This window comes from Pongo abelii, chromosome 3 (genome assembly GCF_028885655.2).
Source record: "Pongo abelii isolate AG06213 chromosome 3, NHGRI_mPonAbe1-v2.0_pri, whole genome shotgun sequence".
NCBI lineage: Eukaryota > Metazoa > Chordata > Mammalia > Primates > Hominidae > Pongo > Pongo abelii.
Window position 1 is genome coordinate 144,978,046 of NC_071988.2, and position 19,081 is coordinate 144,997,126.

At 39.5% G+C, this 19,081-nt stretch overlaps 1 long non-coding RNA gene across 1 annotated transcript in view; it reads left to right on the forward strand.

Annotated features, from left to right (window-relative positions):
* The first annotated feature begins 11,893 nt into the window (after positions 1–11,893).
* LOC134761297 (uncharacterized) overlaps positions 11,894–19,081 on the forward strand; it is a 420,137-nt gene continuing 412,949 nt past the window's right edge. The window contains exons 1-2 of the long non-coding RNA XR_010139778.1: positions 11,894–12,112; positions 14,911–15,409. This is a non-coding gene — a long non-coding RNA (uncharacterized LOC134761297). The remainder of the gene's footprint in view (positions 12,113–14,910; positions 15,410–19,081) is intronic.

Sequence of the window (19,081 nt, forward strand, 5' to 3'; positions counted from 1 at the left end):
TCTTGATCTTCCCTTTTTAACACACTGTTCTCCTGTCGAGAATGTGCAATCACTGATTTGATTACATTTTTAAGTATTTGGGCAATTGCTACTGAAAATACTGGGTGGGGGTGATAATGTCACACATCTTCCTGATGACTGCAAAACAAGTAAAGAAAGCATGCGTGTTCTCCAGGCTTCTTCTGGGTCGTTTTCTTTTGGACACATTGCTATTGTACCATCAGTACTTTGGTCAGTAGCAGAATTAGAGTCGTCTTGTGGAGAAATTGAGGAAATCATTAAGTATTAATAAGGATTACTGTACTGACTGTGACAGATTTCTTTGTTTTAGTTGCTACTTTGTAAGCCAATTCATGACCTCTTTTTTTAATTTTTATTTATTTATTTTTTTTGAGACGGAGTCACGCTCTGTCGCCCAGGCTGGGATGCAGTGGCCTGATCTCGGCTCACTGCAAGCTCCGCCTCCTGGGTTCACACCATTCTCCTGCCTCGGCCTCCCCAGCAGCTGGGACTACAGGCGCATGCCGCCACGCCCGGCTAATTTCATGACCTCTTTTAGAGTCAAGAAATTCTTAATCTGATTGATACTTCTTCAGAATATGCAGTTGAGAAATTCAACAGCTAATAAACCCTAAGCCAAATGAATTCACTTTGTCAATATTCAAACAAATTTCTTCTGATTTCCTATTATATCTATAATCCAAAACTCACAGTTTAAAACCTGGTGACGGCCGGGTGCAGTGGCTCACGCCTGTAATCCCAGCACTTTGGGAGGCCGAGGAGGCTGAATCACTTGAGGTCAGGAGTTCCAGACCAGCCTGGCCAACATGGTGAAACCCTGTCTCTACTAAAAATACAAAAATTAGCCAGGCATAGTGGCCTGTGCCTATTGTCCCAGCTAGTTGGGAGGCTGAGGCAGGAGAATTGCTTGAACCTGGGAGGCAGAGGTTGCAGTGAGCCAAGATTGTGCCACTGCACTCCAGCCTGGGTGACACAGCAAGACTGTCTCAAAACAAAAAACAAACACCACCACCACCACCACAAAAAAAACCTGGTGATAATCTCCATATAGTTCATTTTCATAAAATATGTTTCAATAACCATATTAAAAACTTTTAATGCTGGCCGGGCGCGGTGGCTCATGCCTGTAATCCCAGCACTTTGGGAGGCCGAGACGGGCAGATCACGAGGTCAGGAGATCGAGACCATCCTGGCTAACACATTGAAACCCCGTCTCTACTGAAAATACAGAAAATTAGTTGGGCGTGATGGCAGGCGCCTGTAGTCCCAGCTACTCGGGAGGCTGAGGCAGGAGAATGGCGTGAACCCAGGAGGTGGAGCTTGCAGTGAGCCGAGATGGCGCCACTTCACTCCAGCCTGGGCAACAGAGCGAGACTTAGTCTCAAAAAAAAAAAAAAAAGGAAAGAAAAAAAACTTTTAATGCCTTAGCCATCTTTGATTCTACCACAAAGTTGAAAACTTCTTGACTTAATGTTCTGAAGCATCTGGGTTTCAGGCAGAGATTGACTTGCAACTTTCCTAAACACTGTTGTGAACCCAAAAGAAAACAAATCCTTGAACATCTATACTAACCATTATTTGGACGGAGTCAATCCACTTTTTTCCTATAAAATACACCATGAGAGTCTTATTTTATTTAGAGTAATTAATTATCTAGATGTCTGTTACTCAGCAACTAGAGGCAGGATGAAGGACGATAGAAAAGAGGATTTTTTGGAAGCAGACACTCTGGGCCTTGGAGTAAAGGATTTCAGCAGGGGTTTTTTTTTTTTGAGACTCGCTCTCGTTGCCCAGGCTGGAGTGCAATGGTGCGATCTCAGCTCACCGCAACCTCTGCCTCCCAGGTTCAAGCGATTCTCCTGCCTCAGCCTCCCTAGTAGCTGGGATTACAGACATGTGCCACCACACCCGGCTAATTTTGTATTTTTAATAGAGATGGGGTTTCTCCATGTTGGTCAGGCTGGTCTCAAACTCCTGACCTCAGGTGATCCACCTGCCTTGGCCTCCCAGAGTGCTGGGATTACAGGCATGAGCCACTGTGCCTGGCCAGGATTTCAGCAGTTTTAAGCACCAAAAGTGTTTCTTAAATTATTGGTGTAGTATGACATAGTATGATATTTAATTTTAATAATAATCATCTTGAATTTACAAAAAATATTTGTTTTTGTATTTTATCATAAGAAAAATACAATATATTTAGATAAAATTCAAAGAATAAAAAGTTTACTACTTGGGAGAGTAAATTCCAGTTATTTGGAAAATTGTACTATGTGTAGAAACTTAAGACATTATTAATAAATGAAGTACTGAATTAACCAATTCGTTCTAAATAATATAAAATGTATATTTCTTGGGTAAATGATCATTTCTCTGCTCAGATATCTAACATGGCTTCTGTTAATCTTGTGCATAAAAATCTAGCTTGCCGTTTCCTGAGTTTGCTGTAATAGTCACCCATAAGATATCTACTTGGTTCACATCTATTCTCCCAGTGGCTGTATTACTTTCCTCTCTCTTTAACATATGCTTTTTTATGAGGGGTCTTCTCACTTCCTAGCCTAGCCACAGTGATTGGTCCAAGGGAGGGGGCATGTGACCATGGATAGTCTAATCAGAGTCTTTCCCTAGGATTTTTTTCAAACAGGATTGAAGGAAGAGCTTTTCCCTGTTTAGTTGTGAAAATGTAAGGATGTGTGCCTGGAATCCCATTGGTTACGTCTCTAGCAGTCACAGAAACTACAATGTAGAAATGATAAGCTAGATCGAAAGAAATGGAAGTCCTTGGTTTGCTTTAATAAGCCAGTAAATTCTGTGACCTATTTCGGTTTGTGATTCTGTTTCTTGCATTCAAGAATCCTAGTTAATCCATTTCCTAACTGTCGGCCATTTGACATTATTTCTTGTATTTATAGGCTGGATTGTGAATGTCATTACCCTGATTCCATAGTTGAAGAAGTTAGCCTTAAGGAGTAAGTACCTTGACTAACGTCACATGGCTATTAAGTGGCAGAAATAGTAGTTAAAGCCAACCTCACTGACTTTAAGCTTATCCTCTTTTTTTTTCTTCTTTTTAACAAAATCTTAAGTATTTTTTTGTGTTAAAATATACATAACGTAAAACTTGCCATGTAAACCATTTTTAAGCGTACAGTCCACTGGCATTAAGTACATTCACACTGTTGTACAACTATTGATTTCCAGAACTTTTTCATCATTTGAAATGAAAACTCTGTACCCATTAAACAATAACTCCCATTGCTTTCCTTCCCAGACCCTAGTAATCAGGATCCTACTTTCTGTCTCTAACAATTTGACTACTCTAGGTATCTTATGTAAGTAGAAACATATAATATTTGTACTTTGGTGTCTGGCTTACTTCATTTAGCATAACGTTTTCAAAGTGCATCCATGTCATGCCATGTGTGAGGATTTCCTTCCTTTTTAAGGCTGAATAATATTCCATTGTATGTATCTGTTACATTTTATTTATGCATTCATTCATTGATACACATTTGCGTTGTTTCCACCTTTTGGCTATTGTGAATAATGCTGATGTGAACATGGTTGAATGAACATTCTTTTCAAGTTCCCTGTCATCAGTTCTTTTGCGTGAAATTGTTGGATCATATGGTAAGTCTCTGTTTAATTTTTCTGAGGAATCTCTATACAGTTTTCTATAGTGGTTGTAACATTTTACATTCCTACCAACAGTGCAAGGGTTCCAGTTTCTCTACATCCTCACAAACACTTGTTATTTTCTCAGATTTTTTGTTTTTGGTGAGGTTTTTTTTGGTAATAGCCATCCTGATGGGTGTAAAGTGGTATCTCTTTATGGTTTTTGATTTGCATTTGGAGCTGGTAACCTTTGTGTGGCAGTTCCTTTCTCCCTGAAATGTCCTCATCTGTTAATCTCTTCAGTTCAGCGCATCAAATGCTACTGAGCAGACTCGGAATTTGACATTCCACCTTTAAACTTGCTTGGCTGGGAGAGACTGATATGTTCTTTTCACTCTCCCAAAGCATGTCTACCCTTCTTTTATTTTTTTAAATTAATTAATTTATTATTATTATTATTTTGAGGCGGAGTCTCGCTCTGTCACCCAGGCTGGAGTGCAGTGGCGCAATCTTGGCTCACTGCAAGCTCTGCCTCCCGGATTCACGCCATTCTCCTGCCTCAGCCTCCTGAGTAGCTGGGACTACAGGCGTGTGCCACCACGCCTGGCTAATTTTTTGTATTTTTAGTAGAGACAGGGTTTAACCATATTGGCCAGGCCGGTCTTGAACTCCTGACCTTGTGATCCGCCCGCCTTGGCCTCCCAAAGTGCTGGGATTACAGGCGTGAGCCACCACGCCTGGCTACCCTTCTCTTAAATTCTGTTTGAAATTCATCTCACCTTAAAGTCTTCTCAAAGTAACCCAGCCTAATCTAGAGAACATTTTATTCCAGTATCCCTTAAGCATGAAGGAACAATTAGTATGGACTGATGTATATATTCTTTTGCATGTTTTCCAAGTGTGTTTATCCTACCCACTTTTAGATTATAAACACCTAGAGGAAACGGATCTTAGGTACCTTTCTGTGGCAGTCCCATTATACCTAATGTCCAGTGATCAATATGTAGTAGACAGTAATAAAAGTTGTTGACATTTATAATGTCATTCTATTATTTTTCTGTCATAATATTTTCTCATGCTTATGTGGATGTCAAAAAGCAAGTTCTAGTTTCCTTATCTCCATTTCTGCTTCCTACTTACATGAAATTTCCTCTGTAGAACAGTTTCTGAATGTGTTCTATTGGGACAAAGGTTTGGTTGTCCTCAGAGAAATAGACATTTAAATGCTCTATTTCCTTCCTAGCAGTGCTGCTGGGTTGGTCAGCAGATATTTATTCCAAATTCCAATTTTCAGACACAACCATTTAAAAAAAGATGCTTATATTGAGAAACATGAATATCATACGGTGGCCCACCCTGAACAGTCCCAGATCTGCTGGTCTGTTAGCCATGCTGCACTTCTCTTCCCCACCCCCTCAAAAAAGAGAAACAAGTCTGAAGATGATCAGGCTTCCTGTTCTGTGGATTTTGAATTACTGTAATTAGGATCTCATGTCTGCAGCCACACAGCCAGCAGTGATCTCTCAGCCTGGGCACTTTCTATTTCAGTTGCTAATTACTCAGTAGTAAAAAAAAAAAAAAAAAAAAAAAAAAAAATTAAAAATCACAGATAGGAGAATTGAGGACATAGTCTACTTGGTGCTGACTCTTTTGTGGGTGGGGAGGGTGGGGAAAATAGGGTACACTATCTGTAATTCCAGCTTTCCTCAGACCAAAGCAACTAGGCTGAATACAATAGGCCCTTTAATTTCCTTGCACCCATTCAAAGGTGCTTCAATAAGAACAAGTGAAAAGACTCTGGAAGCCAGAAGATTGGTGATGGGGGAAGGGAGTGGTGCAGCAGAAGTAGCTCCTGGGAGGACGGAAGATGTTAGCACAGCAGTATCACCAAAACGGAATTTTATATTCTTTAAAAACTGTGTGTGCGTGTGTTTTAAGTTAAGGTTAACTTCAAATAATAATTAAACACCAGTTGCTGGGTCATCTACTTAGTGCTTATCAAGAGAGTTTATTTACTGATCTGCTGAGACCAAAAGCAGCAGGTCCTCTGGTTAACATTTGCTAAGACAAGTCCTTCTATTTGGGAAAAGATTTCTTCCCTCCTTCCCTCTCTCCCTGATTTTTCTAGGCCTGGGAAAGCTGGTTTTATATTATGCAAAAGTGTGAATCGCACAGCCCAGAGTCACTGTCCCCTTTAAAGGGGGCTTTCTCTCTTGTCTTAAAAAACAGACCTCGGAAGGAGCCAGATGGTTCCCGTCTGCTACCTTGAGTCAATGCACTTCCTCCCACGGACTGGAGCCCTTTTGCCCTCCTTCCTCCCCGGCTCCTCCCCACGTTCTACCCCCCAGCGCTGCGCCTCCCTGTTTTGTCGCTAGAAATAATCTTTTATTGCCCAGTTGTTCGGAAGTGACCTTTTGCCCTTGATTAGATAGCACCAGGCTCCATCACCGGATTGCTTTTGAGCGGGCAGTTGCTTTTTTGTGTGGGCTGATCCGGTGTCAGGGAGAACAATGCAAGGCTTTGCAAAATTTTAGTATAGCTCAGGCCTCATGTGGAATAGGTGGGGGCGGGGAGACGCGGGGTTGAATAAAGCAGCCCAGTGGATCCTGGTTGCAAAAATACATTTTCTTTAGTAAACTGAAAAACAAATGGCATTTTAAAAAATTCACTTGTACATATTTAACTCATTCCTTAATAACCATATATTTCAGAGGAATAGAAGATTACTCCAGGGTTTCAGTATATATTATTTAAGCATACAAATATTATTACAATTAAACTGACTTGAATATAGCCTTACATTAGAATATTAATCAAATGGACTATTGAGTTTCTCACAGCAATTTTCCAGAAGGTCTCAATTATTTTAAGTAACAAATGTAATAATAAAACATATAACAAATAATGAGTTTAATTATTGAAAGCTAACTCATTTTTTATTTTAAAAATTAGGGGAAAATATTCATGACTTTACATGCTTCCTAGCTAAAATGGTGTTTGTGACTTTGTATCTTTCATAATAGTCCTTAAATTCTTTTGATTTAAAATTCTCAAGAATATCTGCCAGAACTAGTAGAGTGAGTGAGTTTGAAACTTTTGTTTTAACACCTTCAGTTTCACTCAGGAGATGAATATTCTGCTATACAGGCATAGCAGCATTTTGGGATTCTTTTAAAAGTTTATTAACATTAACATTTAAAATTTTGGTCAGGTACGATGGCTCACACCTGTCATTTCAACACTTTGGGAGGCCAAGGTGGGAGGATGGCTTGAGCCCAGGAGTTTGAGACCAGCCTGGGTAATGCTGTCTCTACAAAAAAAATAAAAAATTAACTGGGCATGGTGGCACATGCCTGTAGTCCCAGCTACTCAGGAGGCTGAGGCAGGAGGATTGCTTGAGCCTGGGAGGTTGAGGCTGCAGTGAGCAGTGTTTGCACCACTGAACTCCAGCCTAGACAACAAAATGAGACCCAGTCTCAAAATAAAATAAAATAAAAATTTGCTGAGGCAGGAGGATCGCTTGAACCTGGGAGGCAGAGGTTGCAGTGAGCCAAGATCACGCCACTGCACGCCAGCCTGGGTGACAGAGTGAGACTCAGTCTCAAAAAAATAAAAATAAAAATAGAAATTTGAAGTTTCTAGTTCTCCATGTGAGGGGGAAAATGCCTACAGACCACGCAACCCTAAATTTTTGTTGTAGGTAATACTTAATGCTAATGTCCACACTGTTTCTTAACTCTTGGCCTGCCAGTTGTGGTGGCTTAAAATGAATTCTACCTTTCTGCTTTATTTCAGAAGTTCTGGTCCATGTTTTGTTTCATAGGTTTGCGGTATTGGGACGTAACAGAGAGTTGGTGATTACTCAGTAGTAAAAAAAAAAAAAAAAAAAAAAAAAAATTTTTTAATCACAGGAGAATTGAGGACATAGTCTACTTGGTACTGACTCTTTTGTGGGTGGGGAGGGTGGGGAAAATCACAACTGTTTTCCAGTGTCACACGGGGGGCTATATTTGCTACACAATGTGGAAAATATGTACATTAGCCTTTACACAAAGGAAGTTAAAGATATAAAGTGCAGAGTGAGTATTACCAGCTCCATTTTAGAGATGAAGCAGCAGGAACTCACCATCATGTAAATGTTCTAGATGTACCCAAACCAAGTCCAAGGTTCCCAATGGCCTTGTTTCAATGCTTAAGAATGGTTGTTTTCATAAATATTATGCGTGTGTGTATATCACAAAGAAAAATGATTGGTGTGCTCTACCTTTTCAATTTTAATTTGTGCTTTACTAGTTAACTATATTTCTCTCAAAAAAATCAACATGAAACATGCCAAATTTTCTAAAAATAATTTTGAGAATACAGTGATAGGCCAGGCACGGTGGCTCTTGCCTGTAATCCCAGCACTTTGGGAGGCCAAGGCAAGTGGATCACCTGAGGTCGGGAGTTCGAGACCAGCCTGGCCAAGCAACATGGTGAAACCCCGTCTCTACTAAAAATACAAAAATTAGCCAGGTGTGGTGGCAGGCACCTGTAATCCCAGCTGCTTGGGAGGCTGAGGCAGGAGAATAACTTGAACCTGGGAAGTGGAGGTTGCAATGAGCCATTACACTCCAGCCTGGGTGACAAGAGCAAAACTCCGTCTCAAAAAAAAAAAAAAAATACAGTGATACATATATGTGTGTATATATATATGTGTATATATATGTGTATATATATGTGTATATATGTGTGTGTATATATATATATATATATATATATATACACATCTACATCCATGTATTTTAAAAGAGCAATGGATATTGTTGATCAATTATACTAACCGAGAAGGTAAAGAATTTGCCAGATAACTTGCTATTTAGTGGGTTTCCCTGGTTGAGCCTAGGAAATTGGGAAGTGATCAAGGGAAGATCAATGTTGAGAGATCACTGAGTGAAATGAAAACATGCCATTCAAGTGTTGATAGATTTCATTTGGTTTCAATCCATCTTCCTGTTAGCAGGGGCATGCTTCTTTATGTCTCTGTAGGGGTGTGGTGTTAATTTGAGTGGTAGCAACTGAGTTTTGGAAAAATGCCAAAATGGTTCGGAGTTCTTCTTCCACTTTTTTTTTTTTTTTTTTCAAACAAGGGAGTCCTTAGCTTTGGGACTGTTTTGAGAATCGGTCAGCCTGCATGGATGACGAGGGAGGACACTGGAAATCTCCTTTGGGGCTTTTGGGTGGGTAGCAATGAAAATATTGAATCTGTTTATCTTTGTGGCTTACAGACAATAGGAGACTGGGTCATAGCAGTGCCCCTCCCCTCCCTTTCCCTCCTCTCCCCTCCCCCCCCTTCCCCTCCCTTCTTTTTTTTTTTTTTTTTTTTTTTTTTTTGAGACAGGGTCTTTCCCTGTCACCCAGGCTGGAGTGGTGCAGTGGTCTGATTTCAGCCCACTACAGCCTCAGTCTCCCCAGCTCAAGCAATCCTTCTGCCTCAGCCTCCCAAGTAGCTGGGACTATAGGCATACACCACCACACCTGACTAATTTTATTTTTTGTACAGATGAGTTTTATTTTTTGTAGAGAATTTTATTTTTTATAGAGACGAGTTCTCACTATGTTGCCCAGGCGTGGTCTTGAACTCCTGAGCTCAAGCAATCCTCCCGCCTTGGCCTCTCAAAGTGCAGGGAGCTACTGAGCCCAACTTTGTTTTCCTTAAACTCCTCCTTTCTGAAAATGCTTCTCTTTTTATCTCATGGGAATATAGAATAGTAAATTTTTTATTAGAAGAATTTAGCTTATATATGAACTAAAAAAGAGTAGAGATAGGACTCTGGAGACCAAGATTCTTCTGTTGATCATTTCCAAAAGGGGCTAAAAACCTTCCCCTAATTTACTTGGTTGTTAAAGCAGTTAGTTGGATGTATTATATCATATTTCTGACCACCACCACCACCAACAAAAAAGACAACAAACATACAAACAAAAAACTATGTAGTTGTGATGCTCAAGTCAACAAACGTTAGCTTTTTATTAGCATATTAGTATAGCAATGCTATATAAAGTTTAAATATATGTTAAAAATGAAAATATATTCTTTTCTTGTCATGCCTAGGAAGCTAATTTTTCGCATACTTAAGATAGCAATGTCTACTTTTCACTTTTATAGGGAATGATATGTAAATACAAAACATCAAATTATTCTTTCACTGAAAAACATAATATAATAGTAAATTACTGATGAGGTTAATCTTAAAGAGAGCACAGAGGCATCGTAATAAAAGGTCACAAAACCAATTTGATGATTATTATGTATATAATCACAAAAGATAATTAGAGTAAGCCAAAGTAGATTTTTTTTTTCTTTTGGAGACAGTCTTGCTCTTTCTCCCAGGCTGGAGTACAGTTGCGTGATCTCGGCTCACCGTCACTCCTGCCTCCTGGGTTCAAGAAATTCTCCTGCCTCAACCCCTGGAGCAGCTGAGATTACAGGCACGTGCCAGCACGCTTGGCTAATTTTTGTATTTTTGGTAGAGAAGGAGTTTCACTGTGTTGGCCAGGCTGGTCTCAAACTCTTGGCCTCAAGTGATCCGCTCGCCTTGACATGCCAAAGAGTTGGGATTACATTACAGCCACAGCGCCTGGTCAGATTCTTTTAATTAGGAAGAACATTAAAATATTTTCTTAAAAATTTATTGAAAGTTGATTGGGTGTGGTGGCTCACACCTGTAATCCCAGTGCTTTTGGAGGCTGAGACGGGTGGATCACCTGAGGTCAGGAGTTCGAGACCAGCCTGGCCAACATGGCAAAACCCCATCTTTACTAAAACAACAAAATTAGCTGGGCGTGGTGGCACTTTCCTGTAATCCTAGCTGCTTGGGAGGCTGAGGTAGGAGAATCACTTGAACCCAATAGGTAGAGGAGTGAAACTCCGTCTCAAAATAATAATAATAAATAAAGCCATGGTAAACTATCATATGGCAATGGTTGTCTTCAGTCAGTTAACTGGATATTTGTTTTGTCATTAAATAAACAAGAAATTTGTTGAATTATTATATTTGCCAATATTTACTAATATTTAATTTCACCCATGCCACCCTAAAATTTGAGTTTAATTCCCTTGACTGAAATGCAGCTCTCTGAAGTTCTTGAAATTCTTTTGCTGGCACAATCTCAGATCTCTTGGTCTTCAGACATGTGACTCTGGTCTTACCAGCACCAGGGTCTCTGCCTCTTTATAGAACTCAGCTCACACATTCACAGGGGTCTTTCTTGAGCACTGTACTTTCTATAACCTGTTAATGCTGATGACTTCCAAGTCCTGGTCCTTGTCCTTTGTCGTTTTCCTCTGCTACCCCTCCTTTGTGGTATTCATGACTAAAATTCACTACCTTCTTAATTAAAATCATTAAAATGTCTTCCTTGCCTTGCCCCTCTGAGTGCCTTGTATCTAGCTCTGCAAGATGGTGCTGCTCAGATATTTTACTGGTGACTGAAAGAAAACATCCCTGAAATGAAAATTTATCTCCCATGAGAACCTATTCTTACCACTATCATTGTTCATTGAGTGACTTTGCTAAGGGTATTCAATAATTTGCTGGATAGAGGTAGAATTTTTAAAGAACGAACACAAACTTGTCAAATTGTTAATGAACCAGCCTCAAAAGATTGCGGTGGGCTTTGTAGGTGATAAAACCTAGGGATAGTGAAGGAAAGATAGCTCCTCTATGGAGCTTGTTCCAAGCTATGTCCTTTCATCGAATGGAAAGAACACAAGATGGGGGTTGGGGGAATCAGATTTACTTTGTTCAAGCTCTGGTTGGACCACTGACCTTGTAAAGTTCTCTGAATCTTAGTTTCCTGTTTGTCAAGGCTTTTACTTCCTAACTTTTGTGGTTAACATGAAAATGCCACGAAGTACTAAGCAGTATAAATAGAAGGTAATTATACTACAGTGATCATGTTGGGGATTTGTGGTTGCTATGATCACAATGAGAACATACATACCACGGTTGCAGTTAAGTGTTTATTTGCTTGTTCACTTGTTTATTGCCTTTCTCTCTCCTAAATTGTACATTCCATTAGGGTAATGACCATATTTGTTTTATTAATCATTGTAATCCTGTTATATATTAGTTTCTGACTCTGGGAGGCACTCTGTATGTAACTATTATTTGGATGGATGGATGGAATATGATTAATAGCTTTAAGAATACTGGCTTTGTGAAGACTAAAGGGCTATCAGAAAATCCATGTGCCATGGCTTATGAACATTAATATTTATAGAATTTCCCAAAGCTTCACTTCAACTCTAAGTTCACTTAGAGATAATTTTGTTTGTTTGTTTGTTTTAGAGACAGGGTCTTACTCTGTGGTCCAGGCTAGAGTGCAGTGATGAGACCATAGCTCACTGCAGCCTCAAATTCCTGGGCTCAAGGAATTTTCCTGCCTCAGCTTCTGAGTAGCTGGATCTACAAGGCCATGCCACCACACCTGGGTAATTTTATTGTTTTATAGAGATGGGGTCTTGCTGGGTTGCCCAGGCTGTTCTCAAACTCTTGGCCTCAAGTGATCCTCCCTCCTTATCCTCCCAAAGTTCTGGGATTATAGGCATGGGCCACTATGCCCAGCCTATTTTAGAGACAGTTTTAACACATCTGCCTATCTCCTATTTCAAGTTATATAAAACTGGAGACTGATAATTAGAAATCTGTAGGGAGGAACCCAAAGGAGGCACTGTTAGCTGCAAGCAGTGACTGCCAAACAACCTAAAAGCAAATTAGAACGTAGAAAAACTGCTGAAGAAACTAAAAAGTATGGCAGTCTGGAACCACTTAATACAAATTAAATGCACTGATGTGTTCATAACAGTTCTGTGAACTGTGTAATATCACATACATACATGGTGTTATGTAAGGGAAAAACAGTCTACCTGCTCTGGGTCCTGCAGCCATTGTAGTGAAATTGTGTAGGGATGGAGGCTCATGAGGAAATCTCTGAGTCATCAGGAAAATTAAATTATGTTCACTTTCCTTAACAAGGTAGGGAAGTGTGTAGCTTACTTTAGATTTAGATTTAGAAAGAGTTCTCTCAAAATATATAAAATTGAAATATCTTATTTCTGATACTACTAGATAAATGAGATACTATTTTATTCACTAAACCAATGACCTTTAAAGATATATCCAAATCAACCAAACTCGAAAAGTTAGGAAGTTACACTTGCTATATATTAAAACACCTTTAAGGTCTGCATATGTAGATGCTGAATAAATTAGAACAACAGTACTGTAGTAAAATAATGCACCATTGTACTTAGTCAAACTGGTAGGCTCCTTTATTGGCCTAAATTATTAAGATTTTATTTTTACCACAACACTATATTCCTTCGGTATCTGAGTTATGCCTTAAATAATAAATTAGGTATTTAAGATGTTAATATATTTTGGTGATGCTAGGTATTTGGGTTTCCGTTGTCACAGGGAGAATGAAGTTTTATTTTTGTTTTTTTAGTCTGCTATTCACAAGTGGCAAATTTTGAAAGCTTAAAGTTGATTTTAAATTTCATTTGGCCTGGTCATGGCTCACTCCTGTAATCCCAATACTTTGGGAGACCAAAGCGAGAGGATGGCTTGAGCTCAGGAATTTGAGACCAGCCTGGGCAATACAGTGACTACAAAAGAATTTTTAAATTAGCTCGGCATGGTGGTGCACACCTGTGGTCCCAGCTACTAGGGGGGCTGAGGTGGGAGGATCAGTTGAGCCCAGGAGATTGAGACTGCAGTGAGCCATGATGACACCACTGCACTCCAGCCTGGGTGACAGAGCAGTACCCTGTCTTCAAAAAAATTTTCATTTGATTTCAAAAAATATTTATTGACCATCCACTTTGAGTTAGGTGGTACTAGAGACAGATAATGAGTGAGACAATATCCCCTGTCTCAGGGAGCAAATAGTTTTGGTATTTTCAAATGGAGAAAAAAGCCTTGTCTGAATCGCTGGAACTTTAGTGATGTTTGGAGAAGGAAATGCCAGCGGCTACTATTAGTTATAGTGAACAAAGAGTAATTTTAAAATATTCAAAATTTAGAGGCGAAATAAATTAATTTAAACTGTATATCACATTAATAGTTAAACATGTTGGAGAAGTAACATTAATCTTTTAGAACATATTTCAGTTCTATTTGCTGGTGGATTTTTTCCTGATTCTTTTGAATTATAATTACTTTTTTTAAAAAGGAAGAAAAAATTCATAGTTCATAATTACTAAACTCTCCTAAATTAAAAAAAAAAATTAAAGAATCCATGTATAGTTCAGTGGGAAAAAACTCAGATGAAAGTAACTGTAGGAAAGAATTTTTATATATATTTACTTTGAATACTTAATTTTAATTTTCCTTTGTTTTAAATTTTCAAAGTAGGTACATTCAAAGTAGGTGAAACTTTTTTGAAGATCCTTAAGAGCAGGCAATTCTAAATCTTATCATGGGTTAGGTTTTGATGTCCTGGGTTATTCTAATCCATGAAGTCAACCAAGAACAAAATAAAACCATTCAGAATGGAACAAACTGTGTCTGATTAAATGATAATTTCCTAAATTAAAAGACGTTTTGCTACATCAGATAGTATTTGATATCCACACTACCTACTATTAGATAGAGGAACTCACACATGTGCCATTCTGGGAGACTTGCCAATGCTGCTGTCATCACTGGTAGCTAGAAAAAGGCATGATTAAAAGATTTGCTTGTAGTGTTGCTCATCATTAGTAATTTGTATATCTGGTGAGTAGACATAAACAGAAGCAACTCTTTCACTGGTATTTTCATCCTCCTCCATTCTCTCTGATCCCTTCATTTCTCTGGCTCTCCTCAGAGGTGGGCTGGTCTGTTGGAGTTTCTATTTCAGTCTTTGCAGTTGTTGTTATGCATTCTTGGATGTTTGATTTAACTACACATCATAAGCCCATCCAGCCCTCCACGACCATCTAAGCTAAAACAAACAAAAGCTTACTTCTAGCCTATATCACAATCTTCAATTGTCTCCACCTATAATTTATAATGTAATTTAGGTGTTACAGTGTTTTTCAGTCACAAGGCAGATGGAGTGAAAAAGATGACCACAGTGAGGTCAGGCCAGCTGATAGTGACAAACATCATCCTAGAGGAGAGTGTTGTGAATAATTGAAGGGGAGAGACTCACAAGAAGGAAAATGGCCTTATTAAACAATGAGAATGGAGAGATTGTGGTGACTTTAGAATGGCAAAAGTATAGAATGACTTTTTTTTTTTAAAGGCATCCAAATGAAACTGAAAGAAAAATTGAGGAAAAAAGAAGAAAAGTTAAATGAACACATTAAAGAAGGAATCCAGCTTACACACAGCTTAGAGGATGAGGAATGAGCTAATGAACCATTCATCGCTACATGTAAAATGCTGTGTGACGCACCAGGGAACTGCTGTTAGTCACAAAAGGGAAATTATGGTACATCTTTCAGGCTCTGAGGGTCCTGCTGGAGCCCATTAGCTGTGTGCCAGGCTCCCTTGTGGGAGGCAGGAGGCAAACCTATTTAGAATCTTTTTTTTTTTTTTTTTTTTTGGTTTGAGAAATTGGCCCCTGGGACAAGGAATCCCAGTTCCTCCTAGGCACCGTGAAGATGGACAAGAAGGCATTGCCTGGCAGTGCAGCACCTTGTGTACTTACTTCCAGTGTTGCTTTCTGACACAAAAGGCAATCGGGACACTTCTCTGAGTCCACCTAAAATCTAAGTTCATAAGAGGACATCTGAATGAAGGTAAATAAGTGTAAATTTAATAACAGTAGATTTGGTAGCTCAGTTTCCTTCCTCAGCAAAATAAGGCAACCAGTATAAGGAGGAGAACTGCTTTCTATATCTTCTTTTTTTTAACTTCAGAAAGCTCAAAGTCCTTTTCAGAATACTATAGCCCATTGTTTGAAACCATTGTACCTCTATAATCCACATAAATTAAAGTACTAAAGTTAGAAAGAATGGGCTTAGGATTGGACAAATACAGGTTCAATGAGGCAGGTCTCTAACACTGGCAGGGGACACAATCTACTTCCAGTATCGCCCTTAGACCTAGGCAACCAGGCCTTATCCTGGTACGCTGCCCCTCCCTGCTTTAGAGGACCCTGTGCCTCTCCTTCTCTGACTTCATCTTTCCTATGGGGCTGGGAGCCTGCAAGTCCAAGGAGATATGGCCCATCCTCCCAAGGCCTGTGCCTCCCCATGTTCTGGGGATTCTGGAATCCAGAATTTTGGACCCAAACAGCAGGGCCTACTTTCAGGGCCAGTATAGGACGGTTTCTCAGGTTTGTCTTCACAGGGTGGGCCATGGTGCCATAATGGTGCCACTGAGAGAAGGGGTCAGCAAACGAGGATGGAAATTAGATGGAGTAGAGCTGCGCTACAGCGTTCACTCCTGTGTGCGAGATGCCCGTGGCACTGGACAGCGCTGGGTGTGGGAACGGGACCTCCATTTGTGCAGTGGCTCCCGCCTGCAGATGTTAGACGCACACCTGTCCATCTAATGAAGTTACTGAGATGTTTAAATAAGCTAATGTTTGTAAAGTACTCAGCACAGAGATTGGTAGATTGTAGGCATTCTGCATATTTTTGTTCTGGGATGGCTTCTGTTTCAAATTAAATTTGACTTAGCCTCTTCTAAATTTTCATGAAAAACATGTACCCAGAGGCCCAAAATAAAATGAAATCTCTTTAGCAATACTGAAAAATAAGACTAATAGCCATCCTATTGCCAGAATCTGGGAGGAATTTACAAACACCACAAAACTTATAGAACAAAATAAGGAATCAAATTGTCATTTGGGGTCATTTTACATTGATAAAAAGTACTGCTTGTGCTATGGAAAAAGAATCTATAAACCTGCATAAACTGAATCATATAGGTATTATAATAATAGGAGTCAAACTCAATATAAAGTAAAAAATACTGGAAATGCATAGAGCAGTGGACACAAATAAATTATTATGGAATATAATACACCTTTTTTGAGCTTTTGACAAATCAAGTAGGTAATATATAGACATGGAAATTTTGCATGTAATTCAGTTGAGTTTACAGTTAATTGTTGAACTTTTTATAATCCAGAGAACACACTTTTTATATGCTTGTGAAATATTTTCAAAAATTGATTACATTGAGAAAAGAGAATCTCATTAAGTTCTTCCCAAGTAGAAGCTGAATAGACCAGATTGTCTAACCTCAATGCCATAAAATAAAAATGAAATACAAAACCTGAAACAAATGATTGCCTGGGTGTGGTGGCTCACACCTGTAATTTCAGCACTCTGGGAGGTTGAGGTGGGTAGATTACTTGAGCCTAGCAGTTCTGAGAACAGCCTGGGCAACATGGTGAAACACTGTCTCTACAATAAATGCAAAGTTAGCCGGATGTGGTGGTGTGTGCCTGTAGTCCCAGCTATGGGGAAGGCTGAAGTGGAAGGATTGTTTGAGCCCAGGAGAAGCCGAGATTGCATCACTGCACTCCAGTCTGGGCAACAGAGTGAGACCCTGCCTCAAAAAAAGAGAGAGAGAAAAAAGGATTAATTGTAATGGCAATAAATACCATTATCTGTGAAATGGATACACCTTTGATTTTCAGATGCATCTCAACTTCAGAGTTGCAAAATGTGCAAAATAGTGTGTTTGACAATTCATGAAATGCTTTAACTTCTAGGTAAAATGAAAATGAAAAATTTACCAATTATTAGAAAAAGAAACAAAACTGCTATCAGGATGATGGTATATGAACAAAGCTATATAATGAGGCATATTCATAATCTTAAATTGCTTTTGTTATAAACAAGAAAGAAAATAAATGAACTATAATAAATACTTTATTCGAGAATAGTTTTATTTTGTGGTGGAACCACGATTCCTTTTCCTCAGAGACTGTGATTAAATTCAGCCCCCATGCTTCCTCTTTGTAAGTTTCCTTTTTTTTTTGAGACGGAGTCTCAGTCTGTTGCTCGGGCCAGAGTGCAGTGGCGCCATCTCTGCTCACTGCAACCTCTGCCTCCTGGATTCAAATGACTCTCCTGCCTCAGCCTCCCAAGTAGCTGGGATTACAGGCACACGCCACCACGCCCGGCTAATTGTTGTATTTTTAGTAGAGGTGTGGTTTCACCACGTTGGTTAGGCTGGTCTCAATCTCCTGACCTCAGGTGATCTGCCCGCCTCAGCTTCCCGAAGTGCAGGGATTATGGACATGAGCCACCGTGCCTGGCCGAGTTTCTTTAATCTCAGGGCGCCTACTGTCTCTCCCTGAAATTGAGTTTCTGTTGTTTAACTTTTCCTCCTCCCAATCGAGTCCTTCAAGTATATTTGTATACGGTTAGCCTCAATTATATAAAAGGTTTAGTTTTTAAAATCAGATTTCTAGGCCTGATATAAAGCAAACAGTGAGGTTGGATACCATCATAGAATGAATACTGTTTAACACCACATAATGACTTTTCTGAGTTTTGGTCCTGAATCTGTCAGAAACCCTAAATGATGAAGAAAATCCATCCTAACTTAAAATCAAGATTGAGTTTAACAATAAACCACTGGGAAGAAAATCAGGAATAAGATAAGGATTGCATCCATAACTCACTATTTAGCATTATTTCGTCTGAAGTAGAAGTGGGAAGTATATAGAAAAGGAAAAGGCCAAATTATTATTTATGATAATAATTCTTATAATAATTATATTAGTTATTATTATAAGAAATAAGAATAATTTCTGGCTGGGCGCAGTGGCTTATGCCAATGATCCCAGCACTTTGGGAGGCTAATGTGGGCGGATTGCCTGAGCTCAGGAGCTTGAGACCAGCCTGGGCAACATGGCAAAACCGTGTCTCTACTAAAAACACAAAAAATTAGCCAGGCGTGGTGGTGCGTGCCTGTAATCCCAGCTACTTGGGAGGCTGAGGCATGAGAATTGCTTGAACCCAGGAGGTGGAGGTTGCAGTGAGTTAAGATCGTGCCACTGTACTCCAGCCTGGGCGATGGGGCGAGACTGTCTCAAAAAACAAAAAATAATAATTTCTTATAGGCCGGGCACAGTGGCTCATGCCTGTAATCCCAGCACTTTGGGAGGCCAAGGCAAGCAGATCACAAGGGCAAGAGATCGAGACCATCCTGGCTAACATGGTGAAACCCCATCTCTACTAAAATATACAAAAAATTAGTCGGGCGTGGTGGCGGGTGCCTGTAGTCCCAGCTACTTGGGAGGCTGAGGCAGGAGAATGGCATGAACCTGGGAGGCAGAGGTTGCAGTGAGCTGAGATCACGCCACTGCACTCCAGCCTGGGCAACAGAGCGAGACTCCATCTCAAAATAAATAAATAAATAAATAATAATAATAATAATAATAATAATTTTTTATATTTAGAAAAATACAGAGAATCAACTTAGAAATATTTAATTTAGGAAATTTT